Here is a 27,664-nt window from a genome sequence, read left to right on the forward strand (position 1 = left end):
CCTCTCACCACACACACACACCCACACGAGACACACACAACAACACCCACACAACACACACAACACACACACACACACAACACACATCGACAGCAACACCAAAAACACAGCGACACCACACAGCAAGCACAAATCGGATGAGACACATCACACAAGCAATCACGACAGCAGCAGGCAGGCGAGCGGACACTATCACGAATCTCACATCAGCACACACCTAACACACCACACACACACAGCAACACAAGAGAGAGCGCCACAAAGTGCGCCTCTCCCATATCCAGCGTGACCTAGCCATAAGCAAGTTATGGAGCAGCCCACAACTAAGCTCTCCCACATCACGACTCCATGCCAGCGTCACCCACATTCTCTTCACAATTCTTCTCTATTCTTTCCTAGTCAATCTGTGGTATTACTTCTGTTTACTTCTGCGGCACTCTTGGACAACTGCTAGTCCTCCAACTAAAATAGCCCCACTCCCCCATGTTACAACCCGAGTAGCCCTTTTTCATATGCCAGATACAACTCTTCCTTGTCTCGTGGGCACTACCATATCCTGCAAAGTAAATGACATCGAGAGAGTGCCTGATGTCTCTTTGCAGGTCCTTACTCTCTCAGAGGTCGCTGCCTGCTCAGCACCCTTGCTACCGCCTCTCGTATCAGAATCCTTCAGGCTAGCCTTAAATGCTGGGATCCGTTAATTCATTCGAACTCCCAGCTTATTGAAAGAACAATTAGATGGTGGACAACTATCAAATGAGACCAAGAGATGTGATCTGTCTTTAGCCCACCCTGTTCCTAACTCTCTATTACAACCAATCAGATTCCTCTCGATTAAGCAATCTCTAAGTGGTCCTCTGTACATGCCGACCCTGCAACGAATAGGCCCAGCATATTGCTATCTATCCCACTACTGACTTAGCTTGAAATGAGTCTCTCCAGTTTATTTTAATTGGCGTGCAATCATCGGGCCGGCAGTGAGAGAAAACGAGAAGAGAGAGCTGGGGCAGTAGGACTCGGGACTCTCAGGATTGCTGACCTCTAACAGCTGCAATGGAAGGATCTTAAATCCTCCCCAGCCCAGTCGCTTAGCCCTTCTAATGGAATTGTTCACGACGATACGCATGATTATTTCTCAGATTAAGTTCCTTCCAAGCTTTATGCAGTAACCCAGCTTTTCGTGTTTATCCCCTAGCGTAAAAATATTGCTTAGCCCATTTAAAGAATGAAAAACAGCAGTCTAGGTGAGTAACCAGATGAAGAAAGGAAGTAAAAGACCAATCTCCAAACCCAAAGGTGTGCAAAGAGAGAGATGGCAATGAAGAAAGATCGGCTTCCTTATTTCGCCCAACAAAGCATCCTTCAACTCATGCGCCAAACATACGCCTCGTAAAAAGACTATCCTCGATCCTCGACTTCGGCGATGTCATTTATAAAAAACTTGCAAATGTCACTATACGCAAAGTAATATGAAGTCTGGCCAAGTGGATAAAATATACCGACCTGTAGGCCCACTCTTTTTTCTCTAAATCCTATCATCGTAATTTCTTTGTGTTGTGCCAATGGCGTTTATGTCTTTCATATCAACCTTGCCCACTTGCGTCTCATACCAATCATTTCCCTTCACTGCTCCAGAAAATCTAAAGGCCATCGGTTGTAATTGTCCATGCTATGTATAACTGAACCGGGAAAGCGTAACATCCTCTCCCGGCCCAATAATCTGGTTGCTAGTGAAATGTTCCTTCCAAAAGACACTACCTCCAGCTCGGACTGCGAATCGGCTGTTATGCGCGGTTGCTTGCTGTGGTGTGGTCTGGAACCGTCGGCTGTTTCATTACTCGTCGCCAAATCCTGTGCACTTTGGGCTTCCAGGTCATTGTTGCTACAAGTCTTTCTAGGTAAAGCCCCGCTTTTATTCTCAGGCGTCCCAGTCCTGGTCAGCCATTAGCGATGCAGAACCACCCGCTTGGATAGGAACGCTCTGGTCCGAGCGGTTGATGTCTCGACTGGTCAACGTCCGTCAAAGGTTCGATATGTTCTCCGTTTGGCCACTCTTTGCTTCTGTGGGTGTCCGTGTGCGCTGTGTCAGTCCTACATGCTTTTTTTGGGACTCTCAATGGCTGCCACAATGGAGTCCAGGTGAGGTTGAAGGTCAAAGGGAGCTTGTTCGCTCAGCGTATAGCCGGCGCTTGTAAAATTCTGTCATTACCACCACGGCCCCCAGGTCCAGCCGCCCCACCTTAGAAAGACAGCACAGGAACAGACAGGACAGACAGACTAGACAGACAGAGCAAGACAGACAGGACAGACAGACAGACAGACAGACAGACAAGACAACAGCGACAAACAGCAGACCCAGACAGCAGACGGACAGACAGGACAGACAGACAAGACCCAGGACAGACCGCTAAATCGATCCAGGCACCATCAAGCTAAGTCCATTGATACAAAGGTTAAACGAACCAGTCTTAAACACAGAGGTCACAGCTCACTAGTGAGTCACTGCAGCCCATGCTACATAGCACGACTATACTGTTAAACAACCTGAGCCAGATCAATTGAAGAAAACTACACTGTATCTAGTGTCGCGGTATGGTGACTATTGTTGCGTGTTATATATCTATTCCCTGATTTTCTTGCTCCTATTATAGCCCTGTCCTGTAGGTACTCGCAGTCCCCGTCCTGTTCAATGATCCCTTTTAAGCCCAGGCTAATAAATATCAATCTATCTGTTCTGCTCTCCTCTGCACATTTCATAACTCCCCCCCTCTACTCTCTCCGCTTAAGTGCTGTTCCACCTTTAAATAGTAAACCATAATCTCTGGGTCCTATTTAATTGTAACCAACAGCAAAACGGAGCCCCCCTTTATAATAGATGGACACAGCTCCTGCCCTGAGTTACTTCCCGACACCTTTGGTCGCCGCGTGTCCTTAGTTTATTGCCTATACCTGCACCACCTTTAAATGCTGATACCTATGGAAGCCCTCCCATTTTATGCATTTGGGAGGAGAGAGGTAGTAGGAGTCTACAACAGGCAAGTAGGTATGAGATAAATCAGAGGAGAGAAGTCAGTGTCACTTGATTTTATTGAGTATTTCCTCTGTTACCTCTACGACAACCTCTGCAGCAGAGGACAACGGGCTGAATTTTAGAAGTCTAAAAGGAACCACTACTGACACAAGCTCTATGTTTAACGGCACCCCCAAGACAACACATCTCGTATGTTTCTTTGTATTCTATTCCACTGTGTAACTCACTGTTCTCGTTGGTACTGTCGTCGACACTGCCCTACTTTGCTATTCTATCCGTGTTTGCCAATTTTTGGTCGCAAAAATTGTAAATGAGAACTTATTCTCAAAACTAGGGACCATACCTGGTGTGAAATAAAAGACATGAAATAAACCACCATTATTAAACAATCTATCCTCTCGTCAATCTCCCCTCGGTTCTCCTCTATGCTCATTTCGATCTCCCTCCCCTCAAGAATGAGATGGGCTTCCTCCTTCCTAGTGGCATCTCTCCTCTGCTACTCATTCTACCTAGTCAGTCAAATATCTGGTCTCACCTCAAGTCTTGCATATGCCTGGAAGGTCATCATGAGATTCTCTCTTTCTCTACAGGCATCTCCTACGGTTAGACAGGTCAGAAAATTCGTACTAACTGCTCACTGCCAGTACCCTCCAGCGCCTAAGTCATCTACCTCTTCTCCTCATTGTCTACCTTCAAGCCTCATGGTCCTGTAAATCTCCTCGACGGTCCCATGTATCACTCCTAGGATCACCAACGCATCATCTCACTCACTCCATCCGGACCCCACAACCCAAAGTCAATCTCAATTGCCCTTCTATTCCTCCGCTCTTCTCTGCCACTCCAACACCTTTGCTAAGTGTTAGAATGGACTAGCTGAGAGTAAGATGTCCCCGGCGTCTGCTCTCTCCCATCCTGCCTCTCCTGCTACATGTTCCAACTCTATCTCTCACACTTCCCGCTCCCGTCTACCTCCCCTTCTCGCCTGCCCTCGTCTCTCCGTCCTCTCACTTCCCATAAGAATTTGCTAGATAGCCAGAAGGAATTCTACCACCGCGTACTGAATCCGTCAACAAGTCTTGGAATGTCTTTATAGGTCATCTGGTTTCTAGTAAAGGCGCCTCAAGAGAAGAGCATAGTTTAAAAGGAAGCGAAACGCTCCAGTCAGACAATAGGGCCTATTGGTCTGCTTCCTTAATTAAAACCCTAAGTTGCTTGTAATCAAGGCGCAGATCTTAATAGACATGATGAAATGAGATGTTCGCTCTCCCGTCAACTCCTCATATGGGTTTCACTTCCTCATCCTTCATTTCTCTCTGCGCCTCCAATTCCCGCTCTAAGGCCCTCCCTCTCTCCTTCAATCGCCACTCCCCTCTCTCTCTCTCTTCTCGTCTCTCTTCTCTCCTCTCATGATCGAACATAAAGATCATCATATATATACGATCTTAGTAGTAGTATATAATTATCTAGACCTCTCTCTCTCGTAAAGAACAACCTATACATTGTCTACCAGTCCTGTCGCTGGCACATAACACTATGACTGGAAAGTACACGATACAATGAGCATGCAAGCGTAGAACCTTCCTACCTCAGTGTTAGTCATAGCAGATGGCTTGCAAGGGTCATGTCACCCGCCTTTGCATTTTTCCTATTTTGTCAGCTGTGCTACAACACAACGCTGAGGAATTTACAATGGATTATTGGGGGATTTGTACAATGTGTGATTTACTTAGATTTGGCCTACCACTTTGAAGATGACGCAAATATATATGATTTTATGTGAAACAAACAAAGACAATAAAAAAGAAGAAATTCGACATGAATAACCTCTTCAAATAGCAGCGAGATATTTGTATTGTCGACCTAGCCCTACATCCCAACTGACTATGTCTCAAGACTGCAAACTACCACAAATTTGTTCAATGACTTGTACTGAGCCGACTTTTTAGCCAATGTTTTACTAGTGCAATCTCTTCGGTCTCTTTCAATGGTGGATGTAGGTTCCCTTGTCTGGTTTAACGACAATCTTACATCTAAGTCACACTGGATTTGCCATTGGGCTTTATGCACATCTGAGTGTCTCAGTGCTTACATATGCTTCAAAATGTTGTGCATGGGTCCGACATTGGTGTACAGCAATCATTTAAGCAACCCACACTTCTCCAATTAAGGAGAGTCTGGCTTGGCGTAATGATTCCGGCGAGCTTGAGGATATCGTTCTTACACTCGGAGCTTTAGCTATACGGCTTGTCCTGCTGGAAAGGTGAACCTCCGTCCCAGTCAAATCTCTGGAAGACTGAAACAGGTTTCCCTCAAGAATTTCCCTGTATTTAGCGCTATCCATCATTCCTTCAATTCTGACCAGTTTCCCAGTCCCTGCTGGATGAAAACATCCCCACAGTATGATACTGCCACCACCATGCTTCACTGTGGGATGGTGTTCTCAGGGTTTTTCTGGCCACTCTTCTGTAAAGCCCAGCTCTGTGGAGTGTACGGCGTAAGGTGGTCCTATGGACAGATACTCCAATCTCCGCTGTGGAGCTTTGCAGCTCCTTCAGGGTTATCTTTGGTCTCTTGTTGCCTCTCTGATTAATGCCCTCCTTGCCTGGTCCGCGAGTTTGGTGGGCAGCCCTCTCTTTGCAGATTTGTTGTGGTGCCCTATCCTTTCTTTTTTTTTCTTTTTTTTATAATTAATTGAATAGTGCTCTGTGGGATGTTCAAAGTTTTGGACATTTTTTTATAACCCAACCCTGTCCTGTATTTCTCCACAACTTGTCCCTGGCCTGTTTGGTGATCTCCTTGGTCTTCATGGTGCCGCTTGCTTGGTGGTGTGTTGCATACTCTGGGGCCTTTCAGAACAAGTGTATATATACTGAGATCATGTGACAGATCATGGAAATTAGATTGTGACACAGGTGGACTTTATTTAACTAATTATGTGACTTCTGAAGGTAATTGGTTGCACCAGATCTTATTTAGGGGCTTCATAACAAAGGGGGTGAATACAATGCACGCACCACTTTTCCGTTTTTTATTATGTATCAGTTTTTTAAACAAGTTATTTTTTTTATTCATTCACCAATTTTGTCTATGTCCTTTACATGAGATCCAAATAAAAATATATTTAAATTTCAGGTTGTAATGCAACAGAATAGGAAAAACGCCAAGTGGGGTGAATACTTTTCAAGGCACTGTAGGTTTGTTTGTGTGTGTGCGTGTGACTGAGTGTATCTGGTTACAGCTCGTTAGCAGTAGAGGCTGACAACAGCTCTGTGTCGTGGACCTTGACATTTCTCTGTCTACGCTAGAAACTCACCATGTCACAATGTGACATCTTACTAAGACCCCCGTCTATTCTGGGGGAGAGTAGTGTGTGTGGGTTCATTTTTTTAATCAACCATGGTAGAAAGGTAGAGAAAGGTGTGTGTTTGGGGGTGCGTTCATGAGTGTGTGTGTGGTTCCTTTAGAAACTTCTTAAATTCAGCCCGTTGTCTCTGACTGCAGAGAGTTCTCTAGAGGAACAGGAACCTCCACTACACCTACTCTCCTCTGCTCTTATCTCCTCTGCTCTTATCTCCTCTCCTCTCTCATCCCAACATAACATGGGCCTCTCCCTGTCCACCTTTAAGTGGTAACCAAGGAAACAGCCAATCCCAGGAGAGCTGTGCATAATTAAATTAGGGCTCCTTTGTGTGTCAATTAATTAAAGACAGAGATAGGTCTTTAAGGTGGAAAGACTAGCGAGAGAGGGGGTTAGAGAGAGAGAGAAACACGACTAGATATATTTTACTGCGAGAGAGAGAGATGAAGTGAAACAGACTAGTCTTGCTTCCGGACAGGCTGAACACCTTCTTCGCTCGCTTTGAGGATAACACGTTGCCACCAACGCGGCCCGCTACCAAGGACTGTGGGCTCTCCTTGTCTGTGGCTGACGTGAGTAACACATTTAAACGTGTTAACCCTCGCAAGGCTGCCGGCCCAGATGGCATCCCTAGCCGCGTCCTCAGAGCATGTGCAGACCAGCTGGCTGGAGTGATTACGGACATATTCAATCGCTCCCTATCCCAGTCTTCTGTCCCCACATGCTTCAAGATGGCCACCATTGTTCCTGTGCCCAAGAAACTAAATGACTATCGCCCCGTAGCACTCACGTCTGTCATCATGAAGTGCTTTGAGAGGCTAGGGATCATATCACCTATACCTTACCTGACACCCTAGACCCACTTCAATTTGCTTACMRMCCCAATAGATCCACAGATGATGCAATCGCCAYCRCAMTGCRMACTGYCCTRTCCCATCTGGACAAGAGGMATACCTATGTAAGAATGCTGTTCATTGACTATAGCTTAGCATTCAACACCATAGTACCCTCCAAGATCATCTTTAAGTTGGAGGCCCTGGGTCTGAACCYCGCCCTGTGCAACTGGGTCCTGGACTTCCTGACGGGTCGCCCCCAGGTGGTGAAGGTAGGAAACAACACCTCCACTCTGCTGATACTCAACACTGGGCCCACAAGGAACAAGGCCTGTTCACCCCGCTATCATCCAGAAGGTGAGGTCAGTACAAGTGCATCAACACTGGGACCGAGAGACTGAAAAACAGCTTCTATCTCYAGGCCATCAGACTGTTAAATTCTGTTAAATAGCCATCACTAGCATCACCATCACATCATTAGAGGCTGCTGCCTTATATACTGTATAGAATCACTGGCCACTTTAATAATGGAACACTGGYCASTTTAATAATGTTTACATWTTTTGCATTACTCATCTCATATATATTTACTGTATTCTATCCTATTCTACTGTATGTAAGTCAATGCCGCTCTGACATCGTTCGTCCAATATTTAATTCCATTCCTTTACTTTAGATTTGTGTGTATTGTATTGTGTGTATTGTGTGTATTGTTGTGAAATTGTTAGATATTACTGTTAGATATTACTGCACTGTTGGAGCTAGAAACACGAATTTCACTACACACGCAATAACATCTGCTAAATATGTGTATGTGACAAATAAACATTTGAATTCATTTAATTTTGATTTCTATGTGATTGTATCTGAGTGTGTGTGGAACGTCTGTTGATTGTCGGCTGACAGAGAGCATGTTCACTGCGTTGGTTTATCTTAAAATGCCGGGGGAATCATGTCACTGTGTGTGTGTATGTATGTGAGTTGTGTGTGTTAAAACACTAGGGCAATTGTGTCACTAGGGCCTGCATACACACCCAGCATTACTGCTAGCCCCCATAAAGCCTTGTGTAAAGCCCTATCCCTTCTTTCATCTCTCCCCCCTCTTAGCTGTCTCCCTCCCCTGCCTCCTTGGCTTTTCTCTTCTCCTCTAGTTTCTCCCTCCTCCTCCCCCCCTTTCTTCCCCTTCCCTCTTTCGCTCTCCTCTCCCACTCCACTCCTTTTCCGTCCTTTCTGTCCCCCTCCATGCATCCCCCCTCCTCTCTTCCCCTCTCATCCCTCTCCTCTTCCACTCTCATCTCCTCTCCTCTTCTTCCCCTCTCATCCCTCTCCTCTTCCACACTTCATCCTCCTTCCTCTCTTCCCCTCTCATCCCCCTCCTCTCTTCCCCTCTCCATCCCTCTCCTCTTCCACTCTCATCCTCCTCTGCTCTTATTCCCCGCCTCATTCCCTTCTCCTCTTCACTCTCATCCTCCTCTCGCTCTCTTCCCCTCTCATGCCCTCCTCTCTTCACTCCATCCCTCCTCTCACTCTCTTCCCTCTGCATCCCCCTCTCTTCTCTTCCCCTCTCATCCCTCTCCTCTTCCACTCTCGAGCCTTCCTCTCCTCTATTCCCCTCTCATTCCCCCTCCTCTTCATTCCCCTCGTCGGATCCCTCTCCTCTTCCACTCTCATCCTCCTCTCCTCTTCCACTCTCATCCTCCTCTCCTCTTCCACTCTCATCCCCCTCTCCTATTCCCCTTCTCATTCCCCCTCTCCTCTTCTACTCTCATCCCCCTCTCCTATTCCCCTCTTCATTCCCCTCTCCTCTTCCTTTCTAATCCCCGTCTTTCCTCTTCCCCCTCTCCTCTTCCCCTCTCATCCCCATCTTTCTCTTTCCCTGCCACCCCCCGCTCCTCTCTCCTCTTCCCCTCTCATCCCCCTCCTCTCTTCTCCCTCTCATCCCTCTCTCCTCTCTTCCTCTTCTCATCCACCTCTCCTCTCTCCCCTCTCATCCCCCTCCTCTCTTCCCTCTCATTGCCCCTCTCCTCTTCCCACTCATCCCCTCTCTCTTCCCCTCTCATCCCCTCTCCTCTTCCCCTCTCCACCCCCCTCACCTTCTTCGCCCTCCTCTCCCACTAACAGTTGGCTGATTAGAGCCAACAGACGGGATGCGCTGTTGAATACACCCCCACTGTTACCAAAACAAAAAATCTCCAAACCTAGCTCTTAATGCACGCTATGTTGGCACATGCACGGTGAGTCCAATGAGCCACCACCATGGTTGCGTCTAAGGCAGAACTAGCACACTCGGGAAGGCCATCTTAATCAAAGCCTCGAGCAAGCCAAGAGACAAGAAACTATCAAGGCTGTACAAGGTTCCGGTTTGGAGCGCTGCAGTCGCAATTCCGCGTCGGCTCACAGGTTTTTTACCATTTTCATTCATATTTCATACAGTACAACGGTTTGATTGTTTGATTTAACGAGTACATATCCGTCTTCTGTATCAAGGATAACTTGAGTTAGTTATTGGGTTATTGAAGGTTCCTAGCCAGCTATTTTCGTACCGAACCGTAACAACGTAGTAACATGCTAGCTTAGCTTAGTAGCCAGCTAGCACCGAGTAGCAGCACGAGCAGCATAGCACACTGGAGAAACGGATTACATTACACGGAACGGGGACTCTTGATTAGTTTGAGTGTTTAGCTGCTACATAGTATGTCTTTTGCTATCTTTGTATCTAAGGAATATTGGTGTTAGCTTAGAGTTGGTTTTGAGTAATTATTCGGTTTAACTAAGCCAGCTATTATTTCCGTCCACCGCTGCGCTGCCGTCTCCTACCTAGTCAACACTGGCTAGGCTAACACTGCTAGTTAAGCCAAGCTTCTACCGAATTAGCAGCACTGTAGAAACTCACACTACAACTACATTACACGGAACGGACTTGATTGCGTAAGTGTTTAGCTAGGCTCATTAGTTGTTCTTTGCTCGTCCTTGTATCCAACGATAATTGTGTAGTATTTTGAGAAATTGTCGAGGTTACTAGCCAGCTACACGTTCAAACAAAGTCAACAACGCAGCCACTGCTAGCCAGCCTAGCTCACCGCCAGCAGTTACTATATCATTTTGTCAATAAGATTTATTTTATTTTTGTTGCAACGTAACTTAAATTCCTGAACACAGGTGTAGTCCACTTGTCATTCAATCTCCGTGTTACATTAGGCGTAGCCTCTTCTGTAGCCTGTCAAACTAAGTGTCTGTCATATCCCTCTTCTCTCCTTTCCACAGGACCATTCAAAGCTTCACACCGCAGTGCCGCCGGCCATTCTAAACCTGGGGTTTTCACAGCGGCGCCACGACGCACGTGGAGTTCCAGTCTCCGGCAGGGCCTCTGGAACTGCGCGATCTAGCGGCCAAAACAGGCAGGAGTTCATACTCAGCCGTATGCGTCCCCTCCAGGTCCCCGATTCTTGGCACTTGACGGAAACATGGGATTACCTGAACCACTGCTACCCTACTTGCTCTCGCCCGTTCTGCCCACGTGTGTTCTTCGCACACCCGACGACTTCTTGGTCAGCGGGGCCGGTGGCCACTGGGTCATCTCCTCTCCCAAGTGGACTTCTCTCTTTCTCCCCTTGACCATCTTGTCTATCGGCCTCCTTTTGAATTCCATGCTGTCACAGTTACCAGCCCTTTCAAGCTTAACATCCTTAGTCATTTATCGCCCTCCAGGTTCCTTGGAGAGTTCATCAATGAAGCTGACGCCCTGATAACTCCTTTCCTGAGGATGGACTCACTCTCACGTTCACTGGGTGACTTTAAATCTCCCACGTCTACCTTTGACTCATTCTCTCTCTGGCCTACCTTCTTTCCACTCCTCTTCCTTCTTTGACCTCACCCTTCTCACTTCCCGCTACTCCAAGGCGAGCAATACGCTTGGACCCTCTTCTTTACTAGATGCGGTTCTTTCCACTAGATTCTCACTGGCAACTCCCCCTCTCAAGTCTCTCGACACTACCTTGTATCCTTATTCCTCTCCGCACTCTCATCTAACACCTCCACACTGCCCTACTCGGATGGTATGCGCCGTTCCCAACCTTCGCTCTCTTCTCCCCCGCTACTGCTCTCCTCTTCCATCCTTTATCTCTTCCCTCTTGCTCAAACCTTCTCCAACCTATCTCCTGAGTTCTGCCTCCTCAACCCTCCTCTCTTTCCCTTTCTGCATTCCTTTGACTCTCTATGTCCCCTTATCCTTCCAGGCCGGCTCGGATCTCCTCCCCTTCCTGCTCCGTGGGCTCGACGACTCACTGCGAGGCTCCAGAACAGGGCTCCGGGGCAAGCGAGCGGAAATGGAGGGAAAACTCGCCTCCCTGCGGAAGCCTGGCATCCTTTCACTCCCTCCTCTCTTACTTTCTCCTCTTCTGCTCTTCTGCTGCTAAAGCCAACTTCTTACACTCTAAATTTAAACCAAGCATCTGCCTTCTAAACCCTAGGGAAAGCTCTTTTGCCACTTCTCCTCTCCCTCGCTGAATCCTCCATCTGCCCCTCCCTCCCCCCTCCTCCCTCTCTGCGAGATACTTTCGTCAAACCATTTGAAAAGAGGTCGACGACTAATGCCGATGCCCGTTTGCTAAGTCAAACGACACCGCTGGTTCTGTCACACTGCCCTACCCTGTGCTTTGACCCTCTTTCTCCCTCTCCTCTCTCCAGATGAAATTCTCGCGTCTGTTGACGGCTCGCGCCCGCCCACAACACCTGCACCGTTGACCCTAGTTCCCCTCGCTCTTTCTCCAGACCATTTCCGGAGACCTTCTCCCTATCACTCAGTAACGTCGACATCATATCAAGACTCATCCTTGAACCGCTGGCTACGTCCCCTTCCGTCTTCAAGAGAGCGAGAGTTGCACCCTTCTGAAATAAAACCTACACTCAGATCCCTCCCGATTGTCAAAAACTACAGACCAGTATTCCCTTCTTTCTTTTCTCTCCAAAACTTCTTGAACGTGCCGTCCTGTGCCAGCTCCTCCTGCGTATCTCTCTCAGAATGACCTTCTGATCCAAAAATGTCAGTCAGGTTTCAAGATAGTCATTCAAACTGAGACTGCTCTCCTCTGTGTCACGGAGGCGCTCCGCACTGTAAATGCTAAAACCTCTCTCTCCTCTGGCTCCTCATCCATTCTAGACCCTATCGGCTGCCTTGATACTGTGAACCATCAGATCCTCCTCTCCACCCTCTCCGAGCGGGCATCTCCGGCGCGGCCCACGGCGTTGGATTGCGTCCTTACCTGACAGGTCGTCCCTACAGGTTGGCGTTGCGAAGAAATCTGTCTCCGCACCACGGTGCCTCACCCACTGGTGGTCCCCCAGGGCGATCTGTTCTAGGCACCTCTCCGTTTTCTCGCTATACAACCAAGTCACTTGGCTTTCATATCCTCACATGGTGCCTCTCCTATCATCATGCTATGCAGACGACAGCAAAATTAATCTCTCCTTTCCCCCTTGTAACCAGTGTGCGGATCGCGTCTCTGCATGTCTGGCAGAACATACTAGTCGTGGGATCGCAGAACCACCGTCAAGTGAATACCTGCGGCAAGACGGAAGCTGACTCTTCCTCCCGGGGAAGGACTGCCCCGTGTCCATGATCTCGCCTCCGGTTGACAACTCCATTGTGTCCTCCTCCAGAGCGATCTGAAGAACCTTGTGACACGTGATCCTGGACAACACTCCTGTCTATAGCTCTTCAACTTCTATTCGATCAATGGCGAGGCTGAGCCGTTCCCTGTGTACAGTATAGGTGGTTCATTTAGCAATCTCACTAAGCAAACAACATTATCGACAGAGTTGACAGAACCTTGCCTACACACAGGCACAGCGGTTCGATAGCCTTTAGCGGTCTCTAATGCCATAGGCACTTTGTCACGTCCCGTCTCGGATTTATATGCCACATACGTACGCTGTTGGCGCATAGGGCTCCCCTTGTGCTTGTGCCTATTAATAAAACAACACCTACTAACTATTTCGCCATAAGTACAACCGCCGGCTAGCTCGCCCGCTCTGAGTGATTGCGAATCGACTTCCCAAGTTTTCTCTCCATCGTCACACCCAGCTCTCTAGTGCGCTCTCTTCCACTGGTCTTTTTGCAAGTTGGGACGGAGATCGCATCCGTCTATTCCAAATGACGATGCGTGCTTGTTCCTACGGAGCTGTGAGTAGGAGGTAATCGGAGCTCCGTTACTCAGGCTCTGATCAGGCCCTACACCCAAACCAAGGGCACTCTCGTTATCATCAACCTTACATTGCAACTGCATCGTTCGCATATCCCTCACCCTCTTGAGGAAGTACCCATGTTTTCCCGTCTCTAGTCCCTCTTGCAGTTTCCAATAAAACACTTGGCTATGCAGAGTGCCTCTTGGTGGAATACACAGCCACAACTATAAGGTGAATAAAATTCAAACCTATCTACCCCTACTCTCGACCAGGTGTCAGGTCCAGCGGAGGTCCAACATATCACCACCTTTCCGGAATGGGACAACCTTGAACTCATCCCTAGCTCATTTATTCTAAAATACCTAGGAATATATAGTAAATTTTGCTCCTATAACAACTCCCAACGCCCTCCCTTCTTAAATATAGTTAGGAAATGCAAACTATATGTCCAGAAGTCGTTGATATCACTGGAGATTGCCATAAGCTCTTGAATGCACCAATTTTATAGTCGCTTTGGATTAAGAGCTCTGCTAAATGATTATTAGATAAATGTAACTACCTTACACCACGAAATACAGGCCATGCTGTCCTCTGCCTGTTCCCCTTTTCTTTTCCTCAGAGTCTTCCTCTCTTCCCTCTATTCTCTCCCTCCACTACACTCCCTCTCTCTGTATCAGGAAGGATTCCCTTGCTTTCCAGGTCTCTGATTTGTTCTAGCCGTAAGGCCCCTGCGTGTTTCTCTGTTTTCTCATTTCAATGCTCCGCTTTCCTTTTATTCTCCCCCTCTCCTTTTTTATTCTTTCCATTACAGGCCCAGTGTGGTTTTCTAGCAGGCAGTAGAGTGGAACACCCATGGGTCCTGAGGAAGGACCCAAGCGCTCAGAGAAACGGAGTGGTGCCTCAATCCCAAACGCTGTGGTTCACCAAAACACAAAGTCACACACACAGAAAGACACAAACACACAATGACTAATAAACCACCTGGCCAACAGAGCAGACCAGATAAGCCTTGTGTGTGTGTGTGTGTATTCGTATTGTCATTTGTACTTTGATACCGATACCAGGTTTAGTACCACAATACTCACGATACTCGATACCATCATGAGACTCGATAACATCACGATACTCGACAACATCACGATACTCGATACCATCATGATACTCGATAACATCACGATACTCGACAACATCACGATACTCGATACTATCATGGTACTCGATAACACCATGATACTCGACAACATCACGATACTCGATACCATCATGATACTCGATAACATCACGAYATTCGACAACATCACGATACTCAATAACATCATGTCATGACGTTGGCCTGGGGGTAGGTTTATGACAGTCATAAATACCTCTTCCCCCCTTTTTCCTCTCTCTACCCTACTGATGTGACATTAGAAAACCCCTTGGTTAACACAGAGATTCTGGGAACATCAGAAGGTGGGGGGAAATGAACTATATTCTGGTAATCCGACCAATTGAACATATGCGGTGGTACTTAAKGWATATKATGTCAGTTCGGTTGTCATCTGAGACATTCTCATCAATGATARGATGACATAAACTCTACAGTGGAAAGTCTACACATCAGAGTTATCGGATTCMCATGGAGTTGTTGTTCAATTTAAATGTTTGAATATGAAATTATTCGTGATGGGATGAAATGTGATTTTAGCTTCTAAAATGTGAGAATTGGGTTTTTATGAGTGAATTAGGCCCGACTCAGTGGCCCGCCCACGTGAAGAGACATAGGTTGTAAATTATGAAACMCACCCCTTTTCTCCCTCCACTATATAAGCCCTTGACGAAAATGTAACCTCCTGTTCCAAGTACGTGAGGTCTGCAGCCTCTGCGTTAAAATGGACTAACAAGACAACTACAGAACTAAGCCAACATCAGCGTGAGCTTTGGTTGCGAATGGTATGAACTTTGCACTCTTATTCACTACAGAAGTGATACCTCCTAGCCGTTGAGTTAGCAACAGCAGATGCAAACTCGGGCTAGGAAAGGACAGACAGAGTATCCCGTCTACCACACAACGACGTTACTACAACGTATCCAATTGACCACCAGAGACATTCTTCAAAGGACAAAGGACTCGGTTGGGCAACAAGACCTCCCATCTACCACCAACCTACCGAAGCGCAGCTCAGAGTAAATATTTATTGCATTTTCCTTTTCCAAATGGGCGGTAATTTAGAATGCATAAGATACTGTATTTACGATAGCACAGCTTCGCCCCTTTGTTCCTCAGTCTTCCCACTCTTTCACTCAAACCCAGCCCCTTTTCTTTTGTGTAATCAGCTGTCATATCTGTACCGCCCRCTAGGGATGTTTTCCTTTATGACGTCATTTGAAATCAAAGTTTGACTCATTCTGTGTATATGTAATTCTGTGTGATTAGTTAGGTATTTAGTAAATAAATAATTAAACCCAATTTTGTATTGCTGATTCAACTTGTTAGCCAGGGTTCGTGAAGATAACCAAGAATTTACAACTTTCAGATGAGACTGAATTAAGGTGACGATTAATATTGACTGCTATTGATGTAAAATATTACTAGGTCTTTAAGAGTTTATTCGGAAGATAACAGCTCTATAAATATTATTTTGTGGTGCCCCGACTCTCTAGTTAATTACATTTACATGATTAGCTCAATCAGGTAAAATTAATTACGGAGAAACTATTTTATAGAATAGCATGTCATGTCACTTAATCCAGCATAGCCAAAGGCACGACAATCACGATACTCGATAACATCACGCTACTCGACAACATCACGATACTCGATACCATCACGATACTCGATAACAGCACAATACTCAATAACATCACGATGTTCAACAAAATCACGATACTCGACAACATCTCGATACTCGATAACATCACGATACTCGACATCATCATGATACTCGACATCATCACGATACTCGACAACATCACGATACTCGATAACATCTCGATACTCGATAACATCGCGATACTCGACAACATCACGATACTCGATAACATCACGATACCCGACAGCATCTTGATACTCGACAACATCACRATACTCGACAACATCACGATACTCGATAACATCACGATACTCGATAACATCACGATACTCGATAACATCTCGATACCACAAAAAAAAAGAAAGAAGGCATATTAGCCAAAGTCAGAGAATGGCACGGGATCCAGACAGATAAACTCAGCTACTGCTCTGTTCACTGGATCCAGACAGATAAACTCAGCTACTGCTCTGTTCCCTGGTATTCCAGACAGATAAACTCAGCTACTGCTCTGTTCCTGGATCCAGACATATAAACTCAGCTACTGCTCTGTTCCCTGGATCCAGAACAATATCAAGCTTGCTGTGGGTCAGCATAGTCAGCTGCTGCTGTTCCCTGGATCCAGACAGATAAACTCAGCTAGCTGTGCGTGTTACCTGGTCTAGCAGAATACTCAGCTACTGCTGCTGTCCCTGGATCCAGACATATAAACTCAGCTACGTCCTGTTCCCTGGGATCCAGACATTATAAACCAGCTACTGCTGTCGTTCCCTGGATCCAGACGATATAAACTCAGCTACTGTTCTGTTCCTGGATCCAGACAGATAAACTCAGCTACTGCCTGTGTTCCTGGATCCAGAGCATGAAACTCAGCTACTGCTTGTCGTTCACTTGGATCAGACGATAACTCAGCTAGAGCTGTTCCTGGATCCAGACAATAACATCAGCTACTGCTTGTGTTCCTGGATCAGACAGATAAATCAGCTACTGCTCTGTTCCTGGATCCAGACAGATAAACTCGCTAGTGCTTGTGCTCTTCCTGGATCCAGACGATAAACTCAGCTACTGCTCTGTTCCCTGGAATCTGACATATAAACTCAGCTACTGCTGTGTTCCCTGATTCCAACATAAATCAGCTCTGCTCTGTTCCTGGATCCAGACATATAACTCAGCTACTGCTTCTGTTCCTGATCCAGACAGATAAACTCAGCTACTGCTCTGTTCCCTGGTATCCAGACATATAAACTCAGCTACTGCTCTGTTCCCTGATCCAGACACGATAAACTCCAGCTACTGCTCTGTTCAATCGTTGGCCATCTTTTGAGATCAATGTCATTACATTTGAAAAATGTTACGTACATTTATTGGACAGCCATGTATGCATGAATTAATCAATTATACAATCATACTATTAATTTGACTTTGTTTTTACCAATCTAACTACAAAACAACACAACTATAGTCACTTATTTGAATGGTAAATCTTTATTGATAAACTGGGCGAATCAAGATGTAGCCTAGTTCAATTCACAATACAGGTGAATGGATATTATTCAGTAGGAGTGTCTGCATGCMCTGAGTTATTAAACTTGTTTTAGCCGATTTCATGGGGCTACAGATGACAAACAATTCCTTCCATTTCGGATTTATTCTATTGGAAACTGCTAGGAAAATATTATTGTATTGTACTGATCAACAGCATTTGCATAAAAGCAATCTCTTACTTTATTAAAAGAGTGAACCGTCTCTTTAAGAAAGTAATGACATCATTAAAGAGGCATTCACATGAACATTGTAGTCATTTAGTCTCTTATCCAGAGCGACTGGATTCATATGAGATTGCTAGGTGGGACAACCACATATCACAGTCATAGGAAGTCATTTTTTCCCCAATAACGTAGAGTCAGTAGAGTCAGAGCTAGAGGAGCAAAAGCTGATCAATTTTATTTTGAACTTGACTTTGGGACTATGGAATCTAGTGGAAACCAGATGAGAGGCGAGGGAGAGGAAGAAGTGAATGCGTTTTTGGTGGCGAGGGAGACAAAGTGAATTAATAATGTTTTTGGTGGCGAGGGAGACAAAGTGAATTAATAATGTTTTTGGTGACAAAAAGCTTAGATATCGGCATATTTTGCAATCTGGTTTCAGCTGTAAGCGAGCAGAAAGTTAGCTGACATTTAAAGCTGGAAGCTACTGGCTTTGTCTAGCATTGTAAAAGTGTTCTAGACTGGAAGGACATTGTTTTGTGAACAGTAATGAACAGTTTCAACAGTTCTACAGGCCGTGTTGCATTATTCAAGTGTGTTAACTTGTGTGCAGCCTGAGTGGGGACTGGGGAGCTAACACAGCTCAGACAGCTCTAGCAATGACTAAGTGGAGCAGGCACTCTGCTCTTCACACTGTCAAGGAGCTGTGCTGATACAGACGTGATCCTCTCAATCATGTGAGACACATTTGACAGAAGTACCGAATGTAACAAAAATTATTGTAGGATATATGGGTATACTGTGCAACACTAGTGTGTGTGTGTTTGTGAAGGTAGGGCCCAGAATATCGAAGCATCGCTTTGAACGTGCAGGGAAAGATTTCCGCTGGCGTTTCGATCGCCCTCAGACAGGGATTTGCATTCTGGGAAAATGTGCTGACCAGCGGGGAGACAACAGACGTGAGAGACTTAGCAAACATGCTAAGCTGAAGAGAGAGAATGAATTAGTGTGTGTGTGTGTGTGCGTGCGTGCGTGCGTGCGTGCGTGCGTGCGTGCGTGCGTGCGTGCGTGTACATGTATGTGCGAATACAGATGACACACTGAATTGACTGCTCCTACCCTTGATTCGATCAGATAAGAATCACTTCAGAAACAAGACCAACAAGTGTTTTCCATCTCTAAAACATCATATAATGTACTGTATGTACAATGTACATCCATTTCCACACCAACATACTGTATTGAACTATTCCCTTCTCTGTCAATAGAAGCCTATTAGAGAAAGAGGAGGAAGTTGGAAAGAGAGACAGAGTTAGACGAAAAGAGAGAGCCACAGCAGTTTGTGTGTGTGTGTGTGTGTGGTGTGTGTGTGTGTGTGTGTGTGTGTGTGTGTTGTGGTGTTGTGTGTGTGTGTGTGTGTGTGTGTGTGTGTGTGTGTGTGGTGTGTGTGTGTGTGTGTGTGTGTGTGTGTTGTGTGTGTGTGTGGTGTGTGTGTGTGTGGTGTGTTGTCTGTGACAAGCAGAAGAGCTGACAGAACAGGTACAGAGAGCGGAATCCATGCCATCAAGGCGGTCAAGAGACTCTGAACTCCAAGTGGGCTAGCCACAGGGGGGCTGATGGAGTGATGAAGGAGGGATGGGTGGAAGAGGTGTATGAACGTCAGGAGATATATTATCTGATATGAAATTAACACTAAATACTGTTACACTACAGTTGTTATATTTACTGTTAAACTATACGTATATATTTACTGTTACAAGTATATCTTTATATTTACTGTTAAACTAACAGTATATTTTACTGTTACAGTATACTTATATTTACTGTTAAACTAAGTGTATATTTACTGTTAACTATAGCAATATATTTACTGTTACAGTATACTTTATATTTACTGTTAAACAACGCTATTAATATTTACTACGTTAACAGTATACTTGTTATACTTTGTACTGTTAAACTATAGTATATATTTACTGTTAAACTATAGTATATATTTACTGCTAGATATACTTTATATTTACTGTTAAACTAAGTGTATATTTACTGGTAAACTATAAGCATATATGTTTACTGTGTTAAACTATGAGTATATATTACTGTTACAGTATACTTTATATTTACTGTTAAACCATAAGTATACTATTACTGTTACAGTATACTTTATATTTACTGTTAACTATCACGTAATATATTTAGCTGTTAAACTATAGTTATTTTCACTGTTACCGTATACTTGTATATTTACTGTTAAACTATAGTATACATTTACTGTTCACTACAGTGTAATTTACTATTAAACTATAGTATAGATTTAAACTGTTAAACTATAGTATATATTTACTGCCAGAGTATACTTATATTTACTGTTAAACACAGTGTATATTTACTGTTAAACTATAGGCATTTATATTTACTGTTACACTATAGTATATATTTACTGTTCACTACAGTGTATAATTACTGTTACATCTACATGGTATATTACTTTACACTAAAGTATATATTTACTGTAACTATAGTATATATTTACTGTTACAGTATCTTTATATTTTACTGTTAAACTACAGTAATATTACTGTTACACTACAGTGTATATTTTACTGCTTACAACTACAGTATATATTTACTGTTAACCTATAGTGTATAATTTACTGTTACACTACTGTATATATTTACTGTTAAACTATAGTATATATTTACTGTTACACTACAGTATGTATTTACTGTTAAAACTATAGTATATATTCACTGTTACAGTATACTTTATATTACTGTTAAACTATAGTATATATTACTGATTAAACTATAGTATATATTCACTGTTACAGTATACTTTATATTTACTGTTAAACTATAGTATACATTTACTGTTAAACTATAGTATATATTTACTGTTTAGAGTATACTTTATATTTACTGTTAAACTATAGTATATATTTACTGTTACACTACAGTATAATTTACTGTTAAACTATAGTATATATTTACTTTTAAACTATAGTATATATTTACTGTTACAGTAGAGTGTATATATACTGTTACAGTATAATGTATATATTCTGTTACAATAGAGTGTATATTTACTGTTACAGTATAGTGTATATTTCTTACATGATATATATCATGTATGAAATGAGCAAAAACACACTAACTAAGAATTTGATAAAAAATCTTTTCACCTGGTGTAATAGCCAGGTATATTATCTGATTAATGTGGTATTTAGTTACCTGACACAAGAACAAGCAATTTGATCAGAAAATATAATTGAGTATCAGAATTGCTGTCTGTAGGGCTCCCGAATGATGCAGTGTCTAGGGCACTGCATCGCAGAGCTTGAAACGTCATCACAGACCTGGGTCCGATCCCAGGCTGTGTCACAACCGGCCTTGACCGGAGTCCCATAGGGCGGACAATTGGCCCAGCGTCGTCTGGGTAAGGGGAGGTTTTGGCCGGGGGGGCTTTACTTGGCTCATCACACTCTAAGCGCCTCCTTGTGGCAGGCTGGGCACCTGCAGGCTGACCTCGGTTGTCAGTTGAACGGTTTATCCTCCAACACATTGATGCGCATGATTGCGGGTCATGTTTCGGAGAACGCATGACTCGACCTTCGCCTCCCGAGCCCGTTGGGGAGTTGCAGCGATGTTTCGGAGGACGCATGACTCGACTTCGCCTCCCGAGCCCGTTGGGGAGTTGCAGCGATGTTCGGAAGACGCATGACTCGACCTTCGCCTCCCGAGCCCGTTGGGGAGTTGCAGCGAATGTTTCGGAGGACGCATGACTGACCTTCGCCTCCCGAGCCCGTTGGGGAGTTGCAGCGATGTTTCGGAGGACGCATGACTCGACCTTCGCCTCCCGAGCCCGTTGGGGAGTTGCAGCGATGTTTCGGACGACGTATGATCGACCTTCGCCTCCCGAGCGGTTGGGGAGTTGCAGCGATGTTTCGGAGGCGCATGACTACACCTTCGCCTCCCGAGTCCGTTGGGGAGTTGCAGCGATGTTTCGGACGACCGTATGACTCGACCTTCGCCTCCGAGCCCGTTGGGAGTTGCAGCGATGAGACAAGATCGAAATAAATACAAAAAATATATATAATTTGCTGTCTGTCTAGACAGAAAAATACTCTGTCTAGACAGATTTTGCAGTAAAAAAAAATCCATAGTTACTGCTTTTTTCATTTATTGAGCCAGCGTACATACAATTTTATCAAATATTGTATCAAGTATTTAAGAGTTGATTTTATTAATTGACCTACCCCTGTTATTCCTTTCTCGCTTATTGCTGCTCTCTTTCTTTCCTTTCTCATGCGCGTGCACACAAACGCACACACACCCACCCACATGCACGCACACACACACACACACAGTGCGCTCACTTCATAAAGACCCTTCTAACTACCTCATTTATTTCCCACCAAATTAACTCACTCTCACTCCTGATTAATGATTTAATCTAAATGAATCAAATTAAAAATTATATTTCCAAAGCCTCAAAAAGAGGAAAAAGACGAGGGAGAAAGAGACCATCCCTCTTAACAAATGAGCCTTCAAATAATAAAGGATGACCAGCGAGAAAGGAGGAGGGGGAGGAGAGGAGGAGTAGAGGAGAAGGGGGCAGTAATGAAATGGGCATGGCCAGGTAAAGAGAGAGGGGGAGGAAGACAGAGAAAGAGGAGAGAGGGTAGGGAGAGAGAGAAAGGAGGGGAAAATAGAGAATGAGGAAGCTGGATGAGAGTGGGATTGGGATTGGGCAGGTAGAGAGAGAGAGGTGGGAGGCGCAGAAGAGAGAGACATTGAGAAACAGCAAATAAGAAGTAGAAAATAATAAGGGTTAGGGAAGGATGGGTAAGTAGAGAGAGGTAGAGAGAGGAGGAGTGAGACAAAAGAAAGAGAGAGAACGAGAGAGATAAAGGGAGAAGAGAAAGCTGGGTTGAATTCCTCTGAGGGTTCCTGTAATTACGGTGTCACTTTACAACAACTCCCACCTCCACTCTCATCCTGCATCCCTATTGCATTGTTCCTTTCTTCGCTTCATTTTTCATCCCTCTCCCTCCTCTCCTCCATCTTCCACTTTCCCTGACAGGACATTCATTGCATTATAGCCAGGTCAGCCTAGTTACCAAGGCTTTAGTTTTAGACAGGCTAACATAGTGGATCAGTTAGCACATTGAACGTGTCAGTAAGTCACTGAGCGAACTATAGACAAAGTCACCCATGTGAGTGAGAGGAGGAGGAGGAGGAGTAGGGGGGAGGAGGAGGGAGGAGGAGGAGGAGTAGGAGGAGGGGAGGAGGAGGGAGGAAGGACAGGGTAGGTGTGATGTTGACTGATGTGTTGTGATATAATGTTTCAAATGTACACACACACACTGACATGTGTGCAAAGACATTCTCACTGGCCATGTCTTTGTGGGTTTGTCGATGCCTGGCTGTAGGGATGTTTGACACACACACACACCACACACACACAGCACACACACACACACACACACACACACACACACACACACACACACACACACACACACACACACACACACACACCAACACACAACACACACACCCACACCCACCACACACACACACACACACACACACACAACACACACACCACACACACACACACACATCACACACTCTTAGAAAAAAAGTGCTATCTAGAGCCTAAAAGGGTTTATTCAGCTGTCCCCATAGGAGAACGCTTTGAAGAACCATCTTTGGTTCCAGGTAGACCCTTTTGAGTTTCCACATAGAACCCTTTAACAGAGTAGTTCTACTTGGAAGCAAGAAAGGGTTCTCCTATGGGGACAGCTGAAGAACCCTTTAGGAAGGACACGGACACGTAGGGCGTCCAGATGTCTCGCTGGCTTAATAGACAGTGTGATGAAGGGGAATCATCCCCCAGCGTGGGAATATTGCTGAGGACCAATATTTCGATCCAAGCTGATCGCTCACCATGGATTTTACCCTGGCCCAGCGCCGCTCCGTGTGTGTGTTTTCGGACAATTGAAAGATTGTGTGTGAAATGCCATTGACACATTTGTGCTTTTGTAGGAAAAACAACAAAGAGAGAGACACATGAGAAGAAGACATGATTGATTTCAGATGACCAACACACACACACACTGTGTGTGTGTGTGTGTGTGTGTGTGTGTGTGTGTGTGTGTGGTGTGTGTGTGTGTGTGTGGTGGTGTGTGTGAGAGAGAGGAGAGAGAGAGAGGAGGGAGAGAGAGAGAGAGAGAGAGAGAGAGAGAGAGAGAGGAGAGAGAGAGAGAGAGAGAGAGGACTGACCAACAATCAAATACTTTACGGGCAAATGTATCCCTATAACTCTACACCAGCAAAGCAAATGCTCTAATATAGCAACATCATGCATCTTCACCATCACATAATGCTATTAAGAATGTCTGCTACAACACAACTACTGTTAGGTGTTTTTGTTGAATCTTTAATGGCATCGATAAAGTTCCCTATTCAAAGCTATTCTGAAAACCTCCCTATCACACTCCACACACCCCCACACTCCCTCGGGAGAGAGGGAAGAAGATAGAACGAGAGAGGGAGAGAGAGAAATAGAGAGAGGGTGGAGGAAGAGAGCAGAGAGAGAGGACAGACAGCGACAGAAAAGAGAGAGAGAAGGAGGGAGAGAGAGAGAGAGGGAGAGAGAGAGAGGTAATGTATAAGGCAGGCCATTCAGTAGTTTTATGGTAATTGAGGTTGTTATGTGGCTGATGTGTGGACAGGGCCTTTCTCTCTCTCCACCCCTCTCTCCATCGCTCCCTCCCTCCCCCTCAGACTAGTGGTTAGACTGTTGGGCCAGTAACTGAAAGGCTGACAAGGTAAAAATCTGTCGTTCTGCCCCTGAGCAAGGCAGTTCCCCGGGCACCGAAGACGTGGATGTCGATTAAGGCAGCCCCCCTCACCTCTCTGATTCAGAGGGGTTGGGTTAAGCGGAAGACACATTTCAGTTGAGGCATTCAGTTGTACAACTGACTAGGTATCCCCTTTTCCTTTCCATCGCTCCCTCCTCCCCTGTCCCCTCTCTCCATCCTTCTCTCCATCCTCCTTCCCTCTCCATCTTCACTCCTATAGTTGTTGCAATAACAGAGCACCGTTCCTATCAGGGCTGGGGACTATGGACAGTGAGACAGGCTTAGACAATGGCTCCTGTTTAAAACTACAGAATGTGTGTGTGTGTGTGTGTGGGGGGGGGGGGGGGGTCTATATAGAATTAGACAATGGTTTCTGTGGTGTAAAGAGATGATAAACCAAATCCAACCAAAATCAGACACACATAAATGATCACAGCAGTGTTTCTGGACTGAGATAATGTTCCTATGCTATGTGACGAAAGAGAACGGAGGAGAGAGAAAGAGGGAGAGGGGATGAAGAGAGGTGTGTGTGTGTCTTCATGCGGTGTGGCATGAGCTGAAATGAGAACAGATCAGTGGAGCGATGCCCTGGGCCGTGGGCAGGTGGCTGTGTGTGTGTGTGTGTGTGTGTGTGTGTGTGTGTGTGTGTGTGTGTGTGTGTGTGTGTGTGTGTGTGTGTGTGTGTGTGTGTGTGTGTGTGTGTGTGTGTGTGTGTGTGTGTGTGTGTGTGTGTGTGTGGGTGTTGTGTGTGTGTGTGTGTGTGTGTGTGTGTGTGTGTGTGCGCGCGCGCGCGTGTGTGTGTGTGTGTGCTCCTGCAACCATTAGATAGCAGGGGAGATGGAGGGCCTTCCCTCCCTGTTCCCGTACTCAGACTTCACCTGGTGCTGTGTGTGTATGTGTGTGTGTGTGTGTGTGTGTATGTGTAGTCATCCATCCCAGTCCAACATACAAAGACACAGTGAGAAAGAAGAAATGTTGCTAGTCAACAAAACATAACACTGTATTACTGTATTAGTGTGTGTTAGTGTATTAGTGTGTATTCGTGTGTGTTAGTGTGTGTTAGTGTATTAGTGTGTATTAGTGTGTGTTAGTGTATTAGTGTGTATTCGTGTGTGTTAGTGTGTGTTAGTGTATTAGTGTGTGTTAGTGTGTGTTAGTGTATTAGTGTGTATTCGTGTGTGTTAGTGTGTGTTAGTGTATTAGTGTGTGTTAGTATATTAGTGTGTATTCGTGTGTGTCAGTGTGTGTTAGTGTATTAGTGTGTGTTAGTATATTAGTGTGTATTCGTGTGTGTTAGTGTTTGTTAGTGTATTTGTGTGTGTTAGTATATTAGTGTGTATTCGTGTGTGTTAGCGCGTGTTAGTGTATTTGTGTGTGTTAGTGAATTAGTGTGTATTAGAGTATTAGTGTGTATTATTGTGTATTAGAGTATCAGTGTGCATTAGTGTGTATTAGTGTATTAGTGTGTATTAGTGTATTAGTGTGTATTAGTGTATTAGTGGGTAGTAGTGTATTAGTGTATATTTGCATATTATTGTATACGTGTGTATTCGTGTGTATTAGTGTATAATAGTGTTTATTCGTGTATTAGTGTGTATTAGTGCTGTTAAGACTTTGGACATAGTGAGTGACTCTCACAGATAAATTATATTGAGGATAACACAGCTAAACTCTATTGAGGATAAAACAGATAAACTATATTGAGGATAACACAGATAAACTCCATTGAGGATAACACAGATAAACTCTATTGAGGATAACACAGATAAACTCCATTGAGGATAACACAGATAAACTAAGAGTTTATCTTGTGTTATCCTCGATAGAGTTTATCTGTGTTATCCTCAATAGAGTTTATCTGTGTATCCTCAATGGAGTTTATGCTGTGTTACCTCATAGTTTCTCTGTGTTACCTCAATAGAGTTTATCTGTGTTATCCTCCAATAGAGTTTATCTGTGTTATCCTCAATAGAGTTTATCTGTGTTATCCTCAATAGAGTTTATCTGTGTTATCCTCAATAGAGTTTATATCTGTGTTACCCTCAATAGAGTTTATCTGTGTTACCTCAATTTAGTTTATCTGTGTTTAATCTCTACAAGGAGTTTATCTGTGTTATCCTCAATGAGTTTCATCTGTGTTGATCTCGCTCAGATAGGGCTTCATCTATGTATATCCTCACACACTAGGCAAGATTATCTGTGTCACTGTGCAACTCACATTATGTGTTCAACCTAGCTGTTAATCCTCGAACTGGAGTATTATCTGTGGCACATCCTCAAATTCTGCAAGAGTTTATCATGCTGATAATGAAAATCCGTACGAATGGGAATGTTATCTTTGCTATGTTGAACTTACGAGTTCAAAACTTAGAAGTGTTTTATCATTGATCTGTACGCTGTTATCCTTCAGTACTGCTATGTAGTTTTACTTCTTGATAACTATCTACTACAAGTTTCTATCTGTTTTAAATCCCATAGAGTTAGCGTGTGTTCCATATTCTTCCCTCTCATCTATCCTCACTATATATTTATCTGTGACGCAGTCATTCACTCTCGTCCTATTACGTACTTTACAGCCTATATCACATCTGACATTCTCCATCTAGATCACACTCTCTCTCCGCACATAAACACTATCTACTCTTCACACTAATCACACACGATCTCACATATACCATATATCCTCCAATCTAATATTGCAAATATATCCTACTGAATACACTATCCTTCGATCCTCTCGTCCACTAATACAGCTAATACACACTATATACACTAATACACACTAATACACTAATACACACTAATGCACTACTGATTACTCTAATACCAATAAATACCCACTAATACTCTAATACACACTAATCTCACTAAACCACCACAACAACACTAACACGC

The 27,664-nt window shown here is 44.5% G+C and overlaps 1 pseudogene; it reads right to left on the reverse strand.

Moving 5' to 3' along the window:
- The window catches only part of LOC112073190 (estrogen-related receptor gamma-like), a 58,553-nt pseudogene that overhangs the window by 5,863 nt on the left and 25,026 nt on the right, over positions 1–27,664 (reverse strand).

The sequence above is a fragment of the Salvelinus sp. IW2-2015 genome, unplaced genomic scaffold (genome assembly GCF_002910315.2).
Source record: "Salvelinus sp. IW2-2015 unplaced genomic scaffold, ASM291031v2 Un_scaffold2183, whole genome shotgun sequence".
Taxonomy (NCBI): Eukaryota; Metazoa; Chordata; class Actinopteri; order Salmoniformes; family Salmonidae; genus Salvelinus; species Salvelinus sp. IW2-2015.